Raw genomic sequence first — 19,034 nt, forward strand, 5'->3', positions numbered from 1 at the left:
CGCTCCCCAACTGCCCTCCAGGCGGGCGGGGAGGGACGTGCGGAAGCCATGAGAAAGTGGGTCCTGCACCCCAGCGGGCCCCACAGCGGGACGCGCCACACCTGGGCTCGCCACAAGGTGGTGCACTGGGTCCAGGGCAAGACGCCAGGGGACAGAGAAGCAGGGAGCCTCAGTCGGGTGCTGCTCCACGTCGCGCTCCGTCGCTCAACCCAAGACAGGGCAGCCAGCGCGCGACCTCTACGTGGGATCCCGCCTCCCACGGCAGAGCCTGCGGTCACAGGGACAGAGGGCGCAGGCCGCCAGAGCTCCGGATGCCAGCGGCAGCTCCCCGTCCCGCTCAAAGGGAGGGAGGCCCGCCGCTGGCGCCCAGTCGCCTGTGCCACCCTCCGGGTCTCAAAGCACTCCTCAGTCAGCTCAAGGACCGGGGCCACCTGGCCTTCGGGGTCACATGGGCTTGGGCACGACGGAAGGGACCGCTTGCCCCCGTGGAACAGACATTCTCCCCGTGGACAACCTCAGGTGCCGGGACCCTCTGCTCCGCCTTGGAAAACCCACCTTCTGCAATGTATGCCCAACGCAATCAGGCCGAGCAGATTGACCCCCTCGGCCCGGCCCCAGTGTGTGATGGGGCTCTGTGCGTGAGGGCTTGCTCTTCCCCACCTACACCAGGCACGGCATCTAACACACACACACACACACACACGCACACACACACACACACACCACGCAGAGACACCCAGACCACGCACGCACGCACGGGGACGCACCCTCCTCTCCCCCACCCCACACACGAGCAGCCGAAGGACAAGAGGGTATGGCTGGGGCCTGAGCGGGAACAAGCGAAGCCTTGGTTTGCGGCCACTCGGCCAACTGCATCAGGATTTTTGTCTGGGCTCGGAGGCCAGAGGATCTCTGCCATTTGCTAGCAGGGCCAGGGATGGCAGGAGGGTGGGTACGGGGCTCAGCCAGGGCCAGTTCTGCTGGCACGATCCTGTAGCACGTGGCCGCGTAGCACGGGGTCGGGTCTGAAGGAGGCCAAGCAGGGGCACAAGACCCAGCAGCGGCACAGGGAAGAGGCCCAGGGCACCCAGGAGCAGACGAGACCCGGGAGTCGTGCGTGCTTGGCGTGGCCGCGGGCCCCGTGACGCCCGAGGACTCGAGTGCTCAGCCCCGTGTAGTGGCCGCGAAGGCCTGCCTGGGAGAAATGCCCCGGGAGGCCGGCAGGAACCCGGGATCGGAAGGGATGTGGAGGGGCCCCGGGTCGGAGGAGATGGCTTTGGCTGTGTTTGGTTTTGTTTCTTCTTCCCAAGATCCCGGGTGTGAAAGGGGCCAGAGGTGAAGTCCTGGGCTGGAAAGCCTCACGATTCAGCCCCGCAGCCCCAGGCCCTGAGTGTGGAGGAGGGCGGAGCGGGTCGGCGAAGGGCGCGGCTGCCGTTTTCCTGATGGGCTGGAGGGGCAGTGGCGCTTTCCGGACGAAGAGGGCCGGAAGGGTCCCCGAGACCTCCGCTGGGAGCCACGCACCCACCCAAGGATACGGCTCCAGGAGGCGACGGAGGAGGGCGGCTGCTTGCCCTGGCCCGAGCTGTGCGTCCCCCGCCTTGGCCACAGCAGTGGACATTCCCAGAAGAACAAGCGCCCGAGAGCACTGCGAAATTTTCCCCCGAGAAAACTTGACCCTCGTCCTGGCAGCAGGACACCTCGGGAAGAAAGCCACCCAGCGGCCACCTGGGCGAGACCGGCTGCCCGAGCAGGCGCGCGGGGCCTCTGGCCGCTGGCCCCGGGCTGCCAGCCCCCACCCGGACTCCCAGCCGTGCCAGGAGAGCAGCGTGGAGACGCACGCCGGGGCCCTCGGCAGGCTCTTGGGGCTCCCGGAGGCGGCGGCTAGCGTCTACGGCCATACCACCCTGAACGCGCCCGATCTCGTCTGATCTCGGAAGCTAAGCAGGGTCGGGCCTGGTTAGTACTTGGATGGGAGACCGCCTGGGAATACCGGGTGCTGTAGGCTTTTGCTCCTCCCTCCCTCGCTGCTCCTTTTGTCTTCGGGGACTTCGCCACCACCCCCCCCACCACCACCACCCCCAGCACCACCACCACCACCACCACAACGACCCACCGTGACCACGACCCCGACCCCGTCCGGGCCACCCGCCAGACCCACGCACACCGAATCCTCACAGCTACGTCCCCGAATCCTCTCCCCTCCCCACACTCTCCTGGGGCACGCGCCCACGACACGGGTCACCAGCGAGTTTGGTCCCAGGCCACGTTGGGGACCGCTCCCCAACTGCCCTCCAGGCGGGCGGGGAGGGACGTGCGGAAGCCATGAGAAAGTGGGTCCTGCACCCCAGCGGGCCCCACAGCGGGACGCGCCACACCTGGGCTCGCCACAAGGTGGTGCACTGGGTCCAGGGCAAGACGCCAGGGGACAGAGAAGCAGGGAGCCTCAGTCGGGTGCTGCTCCACGTCGCGCTCCGTCGCTCAACCCAAGACAGGGCAGCCAGCGCGCGACCTCTACGTGGGATCCCGCCTCCCACGGCAGAGCCTGCGGTCACAGGGACAGAGGGTGCAGGCCGCCAGAGCTCCGGATGCCAGCGGCAGCTTCCCGTCCCGCTCAAAGGGAGGGAGGGCCGCCGCTGGCGCCCAGTCGCCTGTGCCACCCTCCGGGTCTCAAAGCACTCCTCAGTCAGCTCAAGGACCGGGGCCACCTGGCCTTCGGGGTCACATGGGCTTGGGCACGACGGAAGGGACCGCTTGCCCCCGTGGAACAGACATTCTCCCCGTGGACAACCTCAGGTGCCGGGACCCTCTGCTCCGCCTTGGAAAACCCACCTTCTGCAATGTATGCCCAACGCAATCAGGCCGAGCAGATTGACCCCCTCGGCCCGGCCCCAGTGTGTGATGGGGCTCTGTGCGTGAGGGCTTGCTCTTCCCCACCTACACCAGGCACGGCATCTAACACACACACACACACACACACACACACACACACACACACCACGCAGAGACACCCAGACCACGCACGCACGCACGGGGACGCACCCTCCTCTCCCCCACCCCACACACGAGCAGCCGAAGGACAAGAGGGTATGGCTGGGGCCTGAGCGGGAACAAGCGAAGCCTTGGTTTGCGGCCCCTCGGCCAACTGCATCAGGATTTTTGTCTGGGCTCGGAGGCCAGAGGATCTCTGCCATTTGCTAGCAGGGCCAGGGATGGCAGGAGGGTGGGTACGGGGCTCAGCCAGGGCCAGTTCTGCTGGCACGATCCTGTAGCACGTGGCCGCGTAGCACGGGGCCGGGTCTGAAGGAGGCCAAGCAGGGGCACAAGACCCAGCAGCGGCACAGGGAAGAGGCCCAGGGCACCCAGGAGCAGACGAGACCCGGGAGTCGTGCGTGCTTGGCGTGGCCGCGGGCCCCGTGACGCCCGAGGACTCGAGTGCTCAGCCCCGTGTAGTGGCCGCGAAGGCCTGCCTGGGAGAAACGCCCCAGGAGGCCGGCAGGAACCCGGGATCGGAAGGGATGTGGAGGGGCCCCGGGTCGGAGGAGATGGCTTTGGCTGTGTTTGGTTTTGTTTCTTCTTCCCAAGATCCCGGGTGTGAAAGGGGCCAGAGGTGAAGTCCTGGGCTGGAAAGCCTCACGATTCAGCCCCGCAGCCCCAGGCCCTGAGTGTGGAGGAGGGCGGAGCGGGTCGGCGAAGGGCGCGGCTGCCGTTTTCCTGATGGGCTGGAGGGGCAGTGGCGCTTTCCGGACGAAGAGGGCCGGAAGGTTCCCCGAGACCTCCGCTGGGAGCCACGCACCCACCCAAGGATACGGCTCCAGGAGGCGACGGAGGAGGGCGGCTGCTTGCCCTGGCCCGAGCTGTGCGTCCCCCGCCTTGGCCACAGCAGTGGACATTCCCAGAAGAACAAGCGCCCGAGAGCACTGAGAAATTTTCCCCCGAGAAAACTTGACCCTCGTCCAGGCAGCAGGACACCTCGGGAAGAAAGCCACCCAGCGGCCACCTGGGCGAGACCGGCTGCCCGAGCAGGCGCGCGGGGCCTCTGGCCGCTGGCCCCGGGCTGCCAGCCCCCACCCGGACTCCCAGCCGTGCCAGGAGAGCAGCGTGGAGACGCACGCCGGGGCCCTCGGCAGGCTCTTGGGGCTCCCGGAGGCGGCGGCTAACGTCTACGGCCATACCACCCTGAACGCGCCCGATCTCGTCTGATCTCGGAAGCTAAGCAGGGTCGGGCCTGGTTAGTACTTGGATGGGAGACCGCCTGGGAATACCGGGTGCTGTAGGCTTTTGCTCCTCCCTCCCTCGCTGCTCCTTTTGTCTTCGGGGACTTCGCCACCACCCCCCCACCACCACCACCACCCCCAGCACCACCACCACCACCACCACAACGACCCACCGTGACCACGACCCCGACCCCATCCGGGCCACCCGCCAGACTCACGCACACCGAATCCTCACAGCTACGTCCCCGAATCCTCTCCCCTCCCCACACTCTCCTGGGGCGTGCGCCCACGACACGGGTCACCAGCGAGGTTGGTCCCAGGCCACGTTGGGGACCGCTCCCCAACTGCCCTCCAGGCGGGCGGGGAGGGACGTGCGGAAGCCATGAGAAAGTGGGTCCTGCACCCCAGCGGGCCCCACAGCGGGACGCGCCACACCTGGGCTCGCCACAAGGTGGTGCACTGGATCCAGGGCAAGACGCCAGGGGACAGAGAAGCAGGGAGCCTCAGTCGGGTGCTGCTCCACGTCGCGCTCCGTCGCTCAACCCAAGACAGGGCAGCCAGCGCGCGACCTCTACGTGGGATCCCGCCTCCCACGGCAGAGCCTGCGGTCACAGGGACAGAGGGCGCAGGCCGCCAGAGCTCCGGATGCCAGCGGCAGCTCCCCGTCCCGCTCAAAGGGAGGGAGGGCCGCCGCTGGCGCCCAGTCGCCTGTGCCACCCTCCGGGTCTCAAAGCACTCCTCAGTCAGCTCAAGGACCGGGGCCACCTGGCCTTCGGGGTCACATGGGCTTGGGCACGACGGAAGGGACCGCTTGCCCCCGTGGAACAGACATTCTCCCCGTGGACAACCTCAGGTGCCGGGACCCTCTGCTCCGCCTTGGAAAACCCACCTTCTGCAATGTATGCCCAACGCAATCAGGCCGAGCAGATTGACCCCCTCGGCCCGGCCCCAGTGTGTGATGGGGCTCTGTGCGTGAGGGCTTGCTCTTCCCCACCTACACCAGGCACGGCATCTAACACACACACACACACACACACACACACACACACACACACCACGCAGAAACACCCAGACCACGCACGCACGCACGGGGACGCACCCTCCTCTCCCCCACCCCACACACGAGCAGCCGAAGGACAAGAGGGTATGGCTGGGGCCTGAGCGGGAACAGGCGAAGCCTTGGTTTGCGGCCCCTCGGCCAACTGCATCAGGATTTTTGTCTGGGCTCGGAGGCCAGAGGATCTCTGCCATTTGCTAGCAGGGCCAGGGATGGCAGGAGGGTGGGTACGGGGCTCAGCCAGGGCCAGTTCTGCTGGCACGATCCTGTAGCACGTGGCCGCGTAGCACGGGCTCGGGTCTGAAGGAGGCCAAGCAGGGGCACAAGACCCAGCAGCGGCACAGGGAAGAGGCCCAGGGCACCCAGGAGCAGACGAGACCCGGGAGTCGTGCGTGCTTGGCGTGGCCGCGGGCCCCGTGACGCCCGAGGACTCGAGTGCTCAGCCCCGTGTAGTGGCCGCGAAGGCCTGCCTGGGAGAAACGCCCCGGGAGGCCGGCAGGAACCCGGGATCGGAAGGGATGTGGAGGGGCCCCGGGTCGGAGGAGATGGCTTTGGCTGTGTTTGGTTTTGTTTCTTCTTCCCAAGATCCCGGGTGTGAAAGGGGCCAGAGGTGAAGTCCTGGGCTGGAAAGCCTCACGATTCAGCCCCGCAGCCCCAGGCCCTGAGTGTGGAGGAGGGCGGAGCGGGTCGGCGAAGGGCGCGGCTGCCGTTTTCCTGATGGGCTGGAGGGGCAGTGGCGCTTTCCGGACGAAGAGGGCCGGAAGGGTCCCCGAGACCTCCGCTGGGAGCCACGCACCCACCCAAGGATACGGCTCCAGGAGGCGACGGAGGAGGGCGGCTGCTTGCCCTGGCCCGAGCTGTGCGTCCCCCGCCTTGGCCACAGCAGTGGACATTCCCAGAAGAACAAGCGCCCGAGAGCACTGCGAAATTTTCCCCCGAGAAAACTTGACCCTCGTCCTGGCAGCAGGACACCTCGGGAAGAAAGCCACCCAGCGGCCACCTGGGCGAGACCGGCTGCCCGAGCAGGCGCGCGGGGCCTCTGGCCGCTGGCCCCGGGCTGCCAGCCCCCACCCGGACTCCCAGCCGTGCCAGGAGAGCAGCGTGGAGACGCACGCCGGGGCCCTCGGCAGGCTCTTGGGGCTCCCGGAGGCGGCGGCTAGCGTCTACGGCCATACCACCCTGAACGCGCCCGATCTCGTCTGATCTCGGAAGCTAAGCAGGGTCGGGCCTGGTTAGTACTTGGATGGGAGACCGCCTGGGAATACCGGGTGCTGTAGGCTTTTGCTCCTCCCTCCCTCGCTGCTCCTTTTGTCTTCGGGGACTTCGCCACCACCCCCCCACCACCACCACCCCCAGCACCACCACCACCACCACCACAACGACCCACCGTGACCACGACCCCGACCCCGTCCGGGCCACCCGCCAGACCCACGCACACCGAATCCTCACAGCTACGTCCCCGAATCCTCTCCCCTCCCCACACTCTCCTGGGGCACGCGCCCACGACACGGGTCACCAGCGAGTTTGGTCCCAGGCCACGTTGGGGACCGCTCCCCAACTGCCCTCCAGGCGGGCGGGGAGGGACGTGCGGAAGCCATGAGAAAGTGGGTCCTGCACCCCAGCGGGCCCCACAGCGGGACGCGCCACACCTGGGCTCGCCACAAGGTGGTGCACTGGGTCCAGGGCAAGACGCCAGGGGACAGAGAAGCAGGGAGCCTCAGTCGGGTGCTGCTCCACGTCGCGCTCCGTCGCTCAACCCAAGACAGGGCAGCCAGCGCGCGACCTCTACGTGGGATCCCGCCTCCCACGGCAGAGCCTGCGGTCACAGGGACAGAGGGTGCAGGCCGCCAGAGCTCCGGATGCCAGCGGCAGCTTCCCGTCCCGCTCAAAGGGAGGGAGGGCCGCCGCTGGCGCCCAGTCGCCTGTGCCACCCTCCGGGTCTCAAAGCACTCCTCAGTCAGCTCAAGGACCGGGGCCACCTGGCCTTCGGGGTCACATGGGCTTGGGCACGACGGAAGGGACCGCTTGCCCCCGTGGAACAGACATTCTCCCCGTGGACAACCTCAGGTGCCGGGACCCTCTGCTCCGCCTTGGAAAACCCACCTTCTGCAATGTATGCCCAACGCAATCAGGCCGAGCAGATTGACCCCCTCGGCCCGGCCCCAGTGTGTGATGGGGCTCTGTGCGTGAGGGCTTGCTCTTCCCCACCTACACCAGGCACGGCATCTAACACACACACACACACACACACACACACACACACACACACCACGCAGAGACACCCAGACCACGCACGCACGCACGGGGACGCACCCTCCTCTCCCCCACCCCACACACGAGCAGCCGAAGGACAAGAGGGTATGGCTGGGGCCTGAGCGGGAACAAGCGAAGCCTTGGTTTGCGGCCCCTCGGCCAACTGCATCAGGATTTTTGTCTGGGCTCGGAGGCCAGAGGATCTCTGCCATTTGCTAGCAGGGCCAGGGATGGCAGGAGGGTGGGTACGGGGCTCAGCCAGGGCCAGTTCTGCTGGCACGATCCTGTAGCACGTGGCCGCGTAGCACGGGGCCGGGTCTGAAGGAGGCCAAGCAGGGGCACAAGACCCAGCAGCGGCACAGGGAAGAGGCCCAGGGCACCCAGGAGCAGACGAGACCCGGGAGTCGTGCGTGCTTGGCGTGGCCGCGGGCCCCGTGACGCCCGAGGACTCGAGTGCTCAGCCCCGTGTAGTGGCCGCGAAGGCCTGCCTGGGAGAAACGCCCCAGGAGGCCGGCAGGAACCCGGGATCGGAAGGGATGTGGAGGGGCCCCGGGTCGGAGGAGATGGCTTTGGCTGTGTTTGGTTTTGTTTCTTCTTCCCAAGATCCCGGGTGTGAAAGGGGCCAGAGGTGAAGTCCTGGGCTGGAAAGCCTCACGATTCAGCCCCGCAGCCCCAGGCCCTGAGTGTGGAGGAGGGCGGAGCGGGTCGGCGAAGGGCGCGGCTGCCGTTTTCCTGATGGGCTGGAGGGGCAGTGGCGCTTTCCGGACGAAGAGGGCCGGAAGGTTCCCCGAGACCTCCGCTGGGAGCCACGCACCCACCCAAGGATACGGCTCCAGGAGGCGACGGAGGAGGGCGGCTGCTTGCCCTGGCCCGAGCTGTGCGTCCCCCGCCTTGGCCACAGCAGTGGACATTCCCAGAAGAACAAGCGCCCGAGAGCACTGAGAAATTTTCCCCCGAGAAAACTTGACCCTCGTCCAGGCAGCAGGACACCTCGGGAAGAAAGCCACCCAGCGGCCACCTGGGCGAGACCGGCTGCCCGAGCAGGCGCGCGGGGCCTCTGGCCGCTGGCCCCGGGCTGCCAGCCCCCACCCGGACTCCCAGCCGTGCCAGGAGAGCAGCGTGGAGACGCACGCCGGGGCCCTCGGCAGGCTCTTGGGGCTCCCGGAGGCGGCGGCTAACGTCTACGGCCATACCACCCTGAACGCGCCCGATCTCGTCTGATCTCGGAAGCTAAGCAGGGTCGGGCCTGGTTAGTACTTGGATGGGAGACCGCCTGGGAATACCGGGTGCTGTAGGCTTTTGCTCCTCCCTCCCTCGCTGCTCCTTTTGTCTTCGGGGACTTCGCCACCACCCCCCCACCACCACCACCACCCCCAGCACCACCACCACCACCACCACAACGACCCACCGTGACCACGACCCCGACCCCATCCGGGCCACCCGCCAGACTCACGCACACCGAATCCTCACAGCTACGTCCCCGAATCCTCTCCCCTCCCCACACTCTCCTGGGGCGTGCGCCCACGACACGGGTCACCAGCGAGGTTGGTCCCAGGCCACGTTGGGGACCGCTCCCCAACTGCCCTCCAGGCGGGCGGGGAGGGACGTGCGGAAGCCATGAGAAAGTGGGTCCTGCACCCCAGCGGGCCCCACAGCGGGACGCGCCACACCTGGGCTCGCCACAAGGTGGTGCACTGGATCCAGGGCAAGACGCCAGGGGACAGAGAAGCAGGGAGCCTCAGTCGGGTGCTGCTCCACGTCGCGCTCCGTCGCTCAACCCAAGACAGGGCAGCCAGCGCGCGACCTCTACGTGGGATCCCGCCTCCCACGGCAGAGCCTGCGGTCACAGGGACAGAGGGCGCAGGCCGCCAGAGCTCCGGATGCCAGCGGCAGCTCCCCGTCCCGCTCAAAGGGAGGGAGGGCCGCCGCTGGCGCCCAGTCGCCTGTGCCACCCTCCGGGTCTCAAAGCACTCCTCAGTCAGCTCAAGGACCGGGGCCACCTGGCCTTCGGGGTCACATGGGCTTGGGCACGACGGAAGGGACCGCTTGCCCCCGTGGAACAGACATTCTCCCCGTGGACAACCTCAGGTGCCGGGACCCTCTGCTCCGCCTTGGAAAACCCACCTTCTGCAATGTATGCCCAACGCAATCAGGCCGAGCAGATTGACCCCCTCGGCCCGGCCCCAGTGTGTGATGGGGCTCTGTGCGTGAGGGCTTGCTCTTCCCCACCTACACCAGGCACGGCATCTAACACACACACACACACACACACACACACACACACACACACCACGCAGAAACACCCAGACCACGCACGCACGCACGGGGACGCACCCTCCTCTCCCCCACCCCACACACGAGCAGCCGAAGGACAAGAGGGTATGGCTGGGGCCTGAGCGGGAACAGGCGAAGCCTTGGTTTGCGGCCCCTCGGCCAACTGCATCAGGATTTTTGTCTGGGCTCGGAGGCCAGAGGATCTCTGCCATTTGCTAGCAGGGCCAGGGATGGCAGGAGGGTGGGTACGGGGCTCAGCCAGGGCCAGTTCTGCTGGCACGATCCTGTAGCACGTGGCCGCGTAGCACGGGCTCGGGTCTGAAGGAGGCCAAGCAGGGGCACAAGACCCAGCAGCGGCACAGGGAAGAGGCCCAGGGCACCCAGGAGCAGACGAGACCCGGGAGTCGTGCGTGCTTGGCGTGGCCGCGGGCCCCGTGACGCCCGAGGACTCGAGTGCTCAGCCCCGTGTAGTGGCCGCGAAGGCCTGCCTGGGAGAAACGCCCCGGGAGGCCGGCAGGAACCCGGGATCGGAAGGGATGTGGAGGGGCCCCGGGTCGGAGGAGATGGCTTTGGCTGTGTTTGGTTTTGTTTCTTCTTCCCAAGATCCCGGGTGTGAAAGGGGCCAGAGGTGAAGTCCTGGGCTGGAAAGCCTCACGATTCAGCCCCGCAGCCCCAGGCCCTGAGTGTGGAGGAGGGCGGAGCGGGTCGGCGAAGGGCGCGGCTGCCGTTTTCCTGATGGGCTGGAGGGGCAGTGGCGCTTTCCAGACGAAGAGGACCGGAAGGGTCCCCGAGACCTCCGCTGGGAGCCACGCACCCACCCAAGGATACGGCTCCAGGAGGCGACGGAGGAGGGCGCCTGCTTGCCCTGGCCCGAGCTGTGCGTCCCCCGCCTTGGCCACAGCAGTGGACATTCCCAGAAGAACAAGCGCCCGAGAGCACTGAGAAATTTTCCCCCGAGAAAACTTGACCCTCGTCCTGGCAGCAGGACACCTCGGGAAGAAAGCCACCCAGCGGCCACCTGGGCGAGACCGGCTGCCCGAGCAGGCGCGCGGGGCCTCTGGCCGCTGGCCCCGGGCTGCCAGCCCCCACCCGGACTCCCAGCCGTGCCAGCAGAGCAGCGTGGAGACGCACGCCGGGGCCCTCGGCAGGCTCTTGGGGCTCCCGGAGGCGGCGGCTAGCGTCTACGGCCATACCACCCTGAACGCGCCCGATCTCGTCTGATCTCGGAAGCTAAGCAGGGTCGGGCCTGGTTAGTACTTGGATGGGAGACCGCCTGGGAGTACCGGGTGCTGTAGGCTTTTGCTCCTCCCTCCCTCGCTGCTCCTTTTGTCTTCGGGGACTTCGCCACCACCCCCCCCACCACCACCACCACCCCCAGCACCACCACCACCACCACCACCACAACGACCCACCGTGACCACGACCCCGACCCCGTCCGGGCCACCCGCCAGACCCACGCACACCGAATCCTCACAGCTACGTCCCCGAATCCTCTCCCCTCCCCACACTCTCCTGGGGCGCGCGCCCGCGACACGGGTCACCAGCGAGGTTGGTCCCAGGCCACGTTGGGGACGGCTCCCCAACTGCCCTCCAGGCGGGCGGGGAGGGACGTGCGGAAGCCATGAGAAAGTGGGTCCTGCACCCCAGCGGACCCCACAGCGGGACGCGCCACACCTGGGCTCGCCACAAAGTGGTGCACTGGGTCCAGGGCAAGACGCCAGGGGACAGAGAAGCAGGGAGCCTCAGTCGGGTGCTGCTCCACGTCGCGCTCCGTCGCTCAACCCAAGACAGGGCAACCAGCGCGCGACCTCTACGTGGGATCCCGCCTCCCACGTCAGAGCCTGTGGTCACAGGGACAGATGGCGCAGGCCGCCAGAGCTCCGGATGCCAGCGGCAGCTCCCCGTCCCGCTCAAAGGGAGGGAGGGCCGCCGCTGGCGCCCAGTCGCCTGTGCCACCCTCCGGTTCTCAAAGCACTCCTCAGTCAGCTCAAGGACCGGGGCCACCTGGCCTTCGGGGTCACATGGGCTTGGGCACGACGGAAGGGACCGCTTGCCCCCGTGGAACAGACATTCTCCCCGTGGACAACCTCAGGTGCCGGGACCCTCTGCTCCGCCTTGGAAAACCCACCTTCTGCAATGTATGCCCAACGCAATCAGGCCGAGCAGATTGACCCCCTCGGCCCGGCCCCAGTGTGTGATGGGGCTCTGTGCGTGAGGGCTTGCTCTTCCCCACCTACACCAGGCACGGCATCTAACACACACACACACACACACACACACCACGCAGAGACACCCAGACCACGCACGCACGCACAGGGACGCACCCTCCTCTCCCCCACCCCACACACGAGCAGCCGAAGGACAAGAGGGTATGGCTGGGGCCTGAGCGGGAACAAGCGAAGCCTTGGTTTGCGGCCCCTCGGCCAACTGCATCAGGATTTTTGTCTGGGCTCGGAGGCCAGAGGATCTCTGCCATTTGCTAGCAGGGCCAGGGATGGCAGGAGGGTGGGTACGGGGCTCAGCCAGGGCCAGTTCTGCTGGCACGATCCTGTAGCACGTGGCCGCGTAGCACGGGGCCGGGTCTGAAGGAGGCCAAGCAGGGGCACAAGACCCAGCAGCGGCACAGGGAAGAGGCCCAGGGCACCCAATAGCAGACGAGACCCAGGAGTCGTGCGTGCTTGGCGTGGCCGCGGGCCCCGTGACGCCCGAGGACTCGAGTGCTCAGCCCCGTGTAGTGGCCGTGAAGGCCTGCCTGGGAGAAACGCCCCGGGAGGCCGGCAAGAACCCGGGATCGGAAGGGATGTGGAGGGGCCCCTGGTCGGAGGAGATGGCTTTGGCTGTGTTTGGTTTTGTTTCTTCTTCCCAAGATCCCGGGTGTGAAAGGGGCCAGAGGTGAAGTCCTGGGCTGGAAAGCCTCACGATTCAGCCCCGCAGCCCCAGGCCCTGAGTGTGGAGGAGGGCGGAGCGGGTCGGCGAAGGGCGCGGCTGCCGTTTTCCTGATGGGCTGGAGGGGCAGTGGCGCTTTCCGGACGAAGAGGGCCGGAAGGGTCCCCGAGACCTCCGCTGGGAGCCACGCACCCACCCAAGGATACGGCTCCAGGAGGCGACGGAGGAGGGCGGCTGCTTGCCCTGGCCCGAGCTGTGCGTCCCCCGCCTTGGCCACAGCAGTGGACATTCCCAGAAGAACAAGCGCCCGAGAGCACTGAGAAATTTTCCCCCGAGAAAACTTGACCCTCGTCCTGGCAGCAGGACACCTCGGGAAGAAAGCCACCCAGCGGCCACCTGGGCGAGACCGGCTGCCCGAGCAGGCGCGCGGGGCCTCTGGCCGCTGGCCCCGGGCTGCCAGCCCCCACCCGGACTCCCAGCCATGCCAAGAGAGCAGCGTGGAGATGCACGCCGGGGCCCTCGGCAGGCTCTTGGGGCTCCCGGAGGCGGCGGCTAGCGTCTACGGCCATACCACCCTGAACGCGCCCGATCTCGTCTGATCTCGGAAGCTAAGCAGGGTCGGGCCTGGTTAGTACTTGGATGGGAGACCGCCTGGGAATACCGGGTGCTGTAGGCTTTTGCTCCTCCCTCCCTCGCTGCTCCTTTTGTCTTCGGGGACTTCGCCACCACCCCCCCCACCACCACCACCACCCCCAGCACCACCACCATCACCACCACCACAACGACCCACCGTGACCACGACCCCGACCCCGTCCGGGCCACCCGCCAGACCCACGCACACCGAATCCTCACAGCTACGTCCCCGAATCCTCTCCCCTCCCCACACTCTCCTGGGGCGCGCGCCCGCGACACGGGTCACCAGCGAGGTTGGTCCCAGGCCACGTTGGGGACCGCTCCCCAACTGCCCTCCAGGCGGGCGGGGAGGGACGTGCGGAAGCCATGAGAAAGTGGGTCCTGCACCCCAGCGGGCCCCACAGCGGGACGCGCCACACCTGGGCTCGCCTCAAGGTGGTGCACTGGGTCCAGGGCAAGACGCCAGGGGACAGAGAAGCAGGGAGCCTCAGTTGGGTGCTGCTCCACGTCGCGCTCCGTCGCTCAACCCAAGACAGGGCAGCCAGCGCGCGACCTCTACGTGGGATCCCGCCTCCCACGGCAGAGCCTGCGGTCACAGGGACAGAGGGCGCAGGCCGCCAGAGCTCCGGATGCCAGCGGCAGCTCCCAGTCCCGCTCAAAGGGAGGGAGGGCCGCCGCTGGCGCCCAGTCGCCTGTGCCACCCTCCGGGTCTCAAAGCACTCCTCAGTCAGCTCAAGGACCGGGGCCACCTGGCCTTCGGGGTCACATGGGCTTGGGCACGACGGAAGGGACCGCTTGCCCCCGTGGAACAGACATTCTCCCCGTGGACAACCTCAGGTGCCGGTACCCTCTGCTCCGCCTTGGAAAACCCACCTTCTGCAATGTATGCCCAACGCAATCAGGCCGAGCAGATTGACCCCCTCGGCCCGGCCCCAGTGTGTGATGGGGCTCTGTGCGTGAGGGCTTGCTCTTCCCCACCTACACCAGGCACGGCATCTAACACACACACACACACACACACACACACCACGCAGAGACACCCAGACCACGCACGCACGCACGGGGACGCACCCTCCTCTCCCCCACCCCACACACGAGCAGCCGAAGGACAAGAGGGTATGGCTGGGGCCTGAGCGGGAACAAGCGAAGCCTTAGTTTGCGGCCCCTCGGCCAACTGCATCAGGATTTTTGTCTGGGCTCGGAGGCCAGAGGATCTCTGCCATTTGCTAGCAGGGCCAGGGATGGCAGGAGGGTGGGTACGGGGCTCAGCCAGGGCCAATTCTGCTGGCACGATCCTGTAGCACGTGGCCGCGTAGCACGGGGTCGGGTCTGAAGGAGGCCAAGCAGGGGCACAAGACCCAGCAGCGGCACAGGGAAGAGGCCCAGGGCACCCAGGAGCAGACGAGACCCGGGAGTCGTGCGTGCTTGGCGTGGCCGCGGGCCCCGTGACGCCCGAGGACTCGAGTGCTCAGCCCCGTGTAGTGGCCGCGAAGGCCTGCCTGGGAGAAACGCCCCGGGAGGCCGGCAGGAACCCGGGATCGGAAGGGATGTGGAGGGGCCCCGGGTCGGAGGAGATGGCTTTGGCTGTGTTTGGTTTTGTTTCTTCTTCCCAAGATCCCGGGTGTGAAAGGGGCCAGAGGTGAAGTCCTGGGCTGGAAAGCCTCACAATTCAGCCCCGCAGCCCCAGGCCCTGAGTGTGGAGGAGGGCGGAGCGGGTCGGCGAAGGGCGCGGCTGCCGTTTTCCTGATGGGCTGGAGGGGCAGTGGCGCTTTCCGGACGAAGAGGACCGGAAGGGTCCCCGAGACCTCCGCTGGGAGCCACGCACCCACCCAAGGATACGGCTCCAGGAGGCGACGGAGGAGGGCGGCTGCTTGCCCTGGCCCGAGCTGTGCGTCCCCCACCTTGGCCACAGCAGTGGACATTCCCAGAAGAACAAGCACCCGAGAGCACTGAGAAATTTTCCCCCGAGAAAACTTGACCCTCGTCCTGGCAGCAGGACACCTCGGGAAGAAAGCCACCCAGCGGCCACCTGGGCGAGACCGGCTGCCCGAGCAGGCGCGCGGGGCCTCTGGCCGCTGGCCCCGGGCTGCCAGCCCCCACCCGGACTCCCAGCCGTGCCAGGAGAGCAGCGTGGAGACGCACGCCGGGACCCTCGGAAGGCTCTTGGGGCTCCCGGAGGCGGCGGCTAGCGTCTACGGCCATACCACCCTGAACGCGCCCGATCTCGTCTGATCTCGGAAGCTAAGCAGGGTCGGGCCTGGTTAGTACTTGGATGGGGGACCGCCTGGGAATACCGGGTGCTGTAGGCTTTTGCTCCTCCCTCCCTCGCTGCTCCTTTTGTCTTCGGGGACTTCGCCACCACCCCCCCCACCACCACCACCACCCCCAGCACCACCACCACCACCACCACCACAACGACCCACCGTGACCACGACCCCGACCCCGTCCGGGCCACCCGCCAGACCCACGCACACCGAATCCTCACAGCTACGTCCCCGAATCCTCTCCCCTCCCCACACTCTCCTGGGGCGCGCGCCCGTGACACGGGTCACCAGCGAGGTTGGTCCCAGGCCACGTTGGGGACCGCTCCCCAACTGCCCTCCAGGCGGGCGGGGAGGGACGTGCGGAAGCCATGAGAAAGTGGGTCCTGCACCCCAGCGGGCCCCACAGCGGGACGCGCCACACCTGGGCTCGCCACAAGGTGGTGCACTGGGTCCAGGGCAAGACGCCAGGGGACAGAGAAGCAGGGAGCCTCAGTCGGGTGCTGCTCCACGTCGCGCTCCGTCGCTCAACCCAAGACAGGGCAGCCAGCGTGCGACCTCTACGTGGGATCCCGCCTCCCACGGCAGAGCCTGCGGTCACAGGGACAGAGGGCGCAGGCCGCCAGAGCTCCGGATGCCAGCGGCAACTCCCCGTCCCGCTCAAAGGGAGGGAGGGCCGCCGCTGGCGCCCAGTCGCCTGTGCCACCCTCCGGGTCTCAAAGCAATCCTCAGTCAGCTCAAGGACCGGGGCCACCTGGCCTTCGGGGTCACATGGGCTTGGGCACGACGGAAGGGACCGCTTGCCCCTGTGGAACAGACATTCTCCCCGTGGACAACCTCAGGTGCCGGGACCCTCTGCTCCGCCTTGGAAAACCCACCTTCTGCAATGTATGCCCAACGCAATCAGGCCGAGCAGATTGACCCCCTCGGCCCGGCCCCAGTGTGTGATGGGGCTCTGTGCGTGAGGCCTTGCTCTTCCCCACCTACACCAGGCACGGCATCTAACACACACACACACACACACACACACACACACACCACGCAGAGACACCCAGACCACGCACGCACGCACGGGGACGCACCCTCCTCTCCCCCACCCCACACACGAGCAGCCGAAGGACAAGAGGGTATGGCTGGGGCCTGAGCGGGAACAAGCGAAGCCTTGGTTTGCGGCCCCTCGGCCAACTGCATCAGGATTTTTGTCTGGGCTCGGAGGCCAGAGGATCTCTGCCATTTGCTAGCAGGGCCAGGGATGGCAGGAGGGTGGGTACGGGGCTCAGCCAGGGCCAGTTCTGCTGGCACGATCCTGTAGCACGTGGCCGCGTAGCACGGGGTCGGGTCTGAAGGAGGCCAAGCAGGGGCACAAGACCCAGCAGCGGCACAGGGAAGAGGCCCAGGGCACCCAGGAGCAGACGAGACCCGGGAGTCGTGCGTGCTTGGCGTGGCCGCGGGCCCCGTGACGCCCGAGGACTCGAGTGCTCAGCCCCGTGTAGTGTCCGCGAAGGCCTGCCTGGGAGAAACGCCCCGGGAGGCCGGCAGGAACCCGGGATCGGAAGGGATGTGGAGGGGCCCCGGGTCGGAGGAGATGGCTTTGGCTGTGTTTGGTTTTGTTTCTTCTTCCCAAGATCCCGGGTGTGAAAGGGGCCAGAGGTGAAGTCCTGGGCTGGAAAGCCTCACGATTCAGCCCCGCAGCCCCAGGCCCTGAGTGTGGAGGAGGGCGGAGCGGGTCGGCGAAGGGCGCGGCTGCCGTTTTCCTGATGGGCTGGAGGGGCAGTGGCGCTTTCCGGACGAAGAGGACCGGAAGGGTCCCCGAGACCTCCGCTGGGAGCCACGCACCCACCCAAGGATACGGCTCCAGGAGGCGACGGAGGAGGGCGGCTGCTTGCCCTGGCCCGAGCTGTGCGTCCCCCGCCTTGGCCACAGCAGTGGACATTCCCAGAAGAACAAGCGCCCGAGAGCACTGAGAAATTTTCCCCCGAGAAAACTTGACCCTCGTCCTGGCAGCAGGACACCTCGGGAAGAAAGCCACCCAGCGGCCACCTGGGCGAGACTGGCTGCCCGAGCAGGCGCGCGGGGCCTCTGGCCGCTGGCCCCGGGCTGCCAGCCCCCACCCGGACTACCAGCCGTGCCAGGAGAGCAGCGTGGAGACGCACGCCGGGGCCCTCGGCAGGCTCTTGGGGCTCCCGGAGGCGGCGGCTAGCGTCTACGGCCATACCACCCTGAACGCGCCTGATCTCGTCTGATCTCGGAAGCTAAGCAGGGTCGGGCCTGGTTAGTACTTGGATGGGAGACCGCCTGGGAATACCGGGTGCTGTAGGCTTTTGCTCCTCCCTCCCTCGCTGCTCCTTTTGTCTTCGGGGACTTCGCCACCACCCCCCCACCACCACCACCACCCTCAGCACCACCACCACCACCACCACAACGACCCACCGTGAACACGACCCCGACACCGTCCGGGCCACCCGCCAGACCCACGCACACCGAATCCTCACAGCTACGTCCCCGAATCCTCTCCCCTCCCCACACTCTCCTGGGGCGCGCGCCCGCGACACGGGTCACCAGCGAGGTTGGTCCCAGGCCACGTTGGGGACCGCTCCCCAACTGCCCTCCATGCGGGCGGGGAGGGACGTGCGGAAGCCATGAGAAAGTGGGTCCTGCACCCCAGCGGGCCCCACAGCGGGACGCGCCACACCTGGGCTCGCCACAAGGTGGTGCACTGGGTCCAGGGCAAGACGCCAGGGGACAGAGAAGCAGGGAGCCTCAGTCGGGTGCTGCTCCACGTCGCGCTCCGTCGCTCAACCCAAGACAGGGCAGCCAGCGCGCGACCTCTACGTGGGATCCCGCCTCCCACGGCAGAGCCTGCGGTCACAGGGACAGAGGGCGCAGGCCGCCAGAGCTCCGGATGCCAGCGGCAGCTCCCCGTCCCGCTCAAAGGGAGGGAGGGCCGCCGCTGGCGCCCAGTCGCCTGTGCCACCCTCCGGGTCTCAAAGCACTCCTCAGTCAGCTCAAGGACCGGGGCCACCTGGCCTTCGGGGTCACATGGGCTTGGGCACGACGGAAGGGACCGCTTGCCCCCGTGGAACAGACATTCTCCCCGTGGACAACCTCAGGTGCCGGGACCCTCTGCTCCGCCTTGGAAAACCCACCTTCTGCAATGTATGCCCAACGCAATCAGGCCGAGCAGATTGACCCAATCGCCCGGCCCCAGTGTGTGATGGGGCTCTGTGCGTGAGGGCTTGCTCTTCCCCACCTACACCAGGCACGGCATCTAACACACACACACACACACACACACACCAGGCAGAGACACCCAGACCACGCACGCACGCACGGGGATGCACCCTCCTCTCCCCCACCCCACACACGAGCAGCCGAAGGACAAGAGGGTATGGCTGGGGCCTGAGCGGGAACAAGCGAAGCCTTGGTTTGCGGCCCCTCGGCCAACTGCATCAGGAT

At 67.4% G+C, this 19,034-nt stretch overlaps 8 non-coding genes across 8 annotated transcripts; all 8 read left to right on the plus strand.

Annotated features, from left to right (window-relative positions):
* Positions 1 to 1,886: 1,886 nt before the first annotated feature.
* On the plus strand, positions 1,887 to 2,005 carry LOC141412148 (5S ribosomal RNA). Its single transcript, XR_012436987.1, has one exon. It is a non-coding gene; the product is annotated as a 5S ribosomal RNA (ribosomal RNA).
* Positions 2,006 to 4,158: 2,153 nt separating this feature from the next.
* LOC141412149 (5S ribosomal RNA) lies at positions 4,159 to 4,277 on the plus strand. Its single transcript, XR_012436988.1, has one exon. It is a non-coding gene; the product is annotated as a 5S ribosomal RNA (ribosomal RNA).
* A 2,155-nt stretch (positions 4,278 to 6,432) lies between these two features.
* Positions 6,433 to 6,551, plus strand: LOC141412150 (5S ribosomal RNA). Its single transcript, XR_012436989.1, has one exon. It is a non-coding gene; the product is annotated as a 5S ribosomal RNA (ribosomal RNA).
* Positions 6,552 to 8,703: 2,152 nt separating this feature from the next.
* On the plus strand, positions 8,704 to 8,822 carry LOC141412151 (5S ribosomal RNA). Its single transcript, XR_012436990.1, has one exon. It is a non-coding gene; the product is annotated as a 5S ribosomal RNA (ribosomal RNA).
* Positions 8,823 to 10,977: 2,155 nt separating this feature from the next.
* Positions 10,978 to 11,096, plus strand: LOC141412478 (5S ribosomal RNA). Its single transcript, XR_012437317.1, has one exon. It is a non-coding gene; the product is annotated as a 5S ribosomal RNA (ribosomal RNA).
* Positions 11,097 to 13,241: 2,145 nt separating this feature from the next.
* LOC141412152 (5S ribosomal RNA) lies at positions 13,242 to 13,360 on the plus strand. The gene has a single exon (XR_012436991.1). It is a non-coding gene; the product is annotated as a 5S ribosomal RNA (ribosomal RNA).
* Positions 13,361 to 15,507: 2,147 nt separating this feature from the next.
* On the plus strand, positions 15,508 to 15,626 carry LOC141412408 (5S ribosomal RNA). Its single transcript, XR_012437248.1, has one exon. It is a non-coding gene; the product is annotated as a 5S ribosomal RNA (ribosomal RNA).
* A 2,153-nt stretch (positions 15,627 to 17,779) lies between these two features.
* LOC141412588 (5S ribosomal RNA) lies at positions 17,780 to 17,898 on the plus strand. The gene has a single exon (XR_012437430.1). It is a non-coding gene; the product is annotated as a 5S ribosomal RNA (ribosomal RNA).
* Positions 17,899 to 19,034: the final 1,136 nt, after the last annotated feature.

This window comes from Castor canadensis, chromosome 10, assembly GCF_047511655.1.
Source record: "Castor canadensis chromosome 10, mCasCan1.hap1v2, whole genome shotgun sequence".
Taxonomy (NCBI): Eukaryota; Metazoa; Chordata; class Mammalia; order Rodentia; family Castoridae; genus Castor; species Castor canadensis.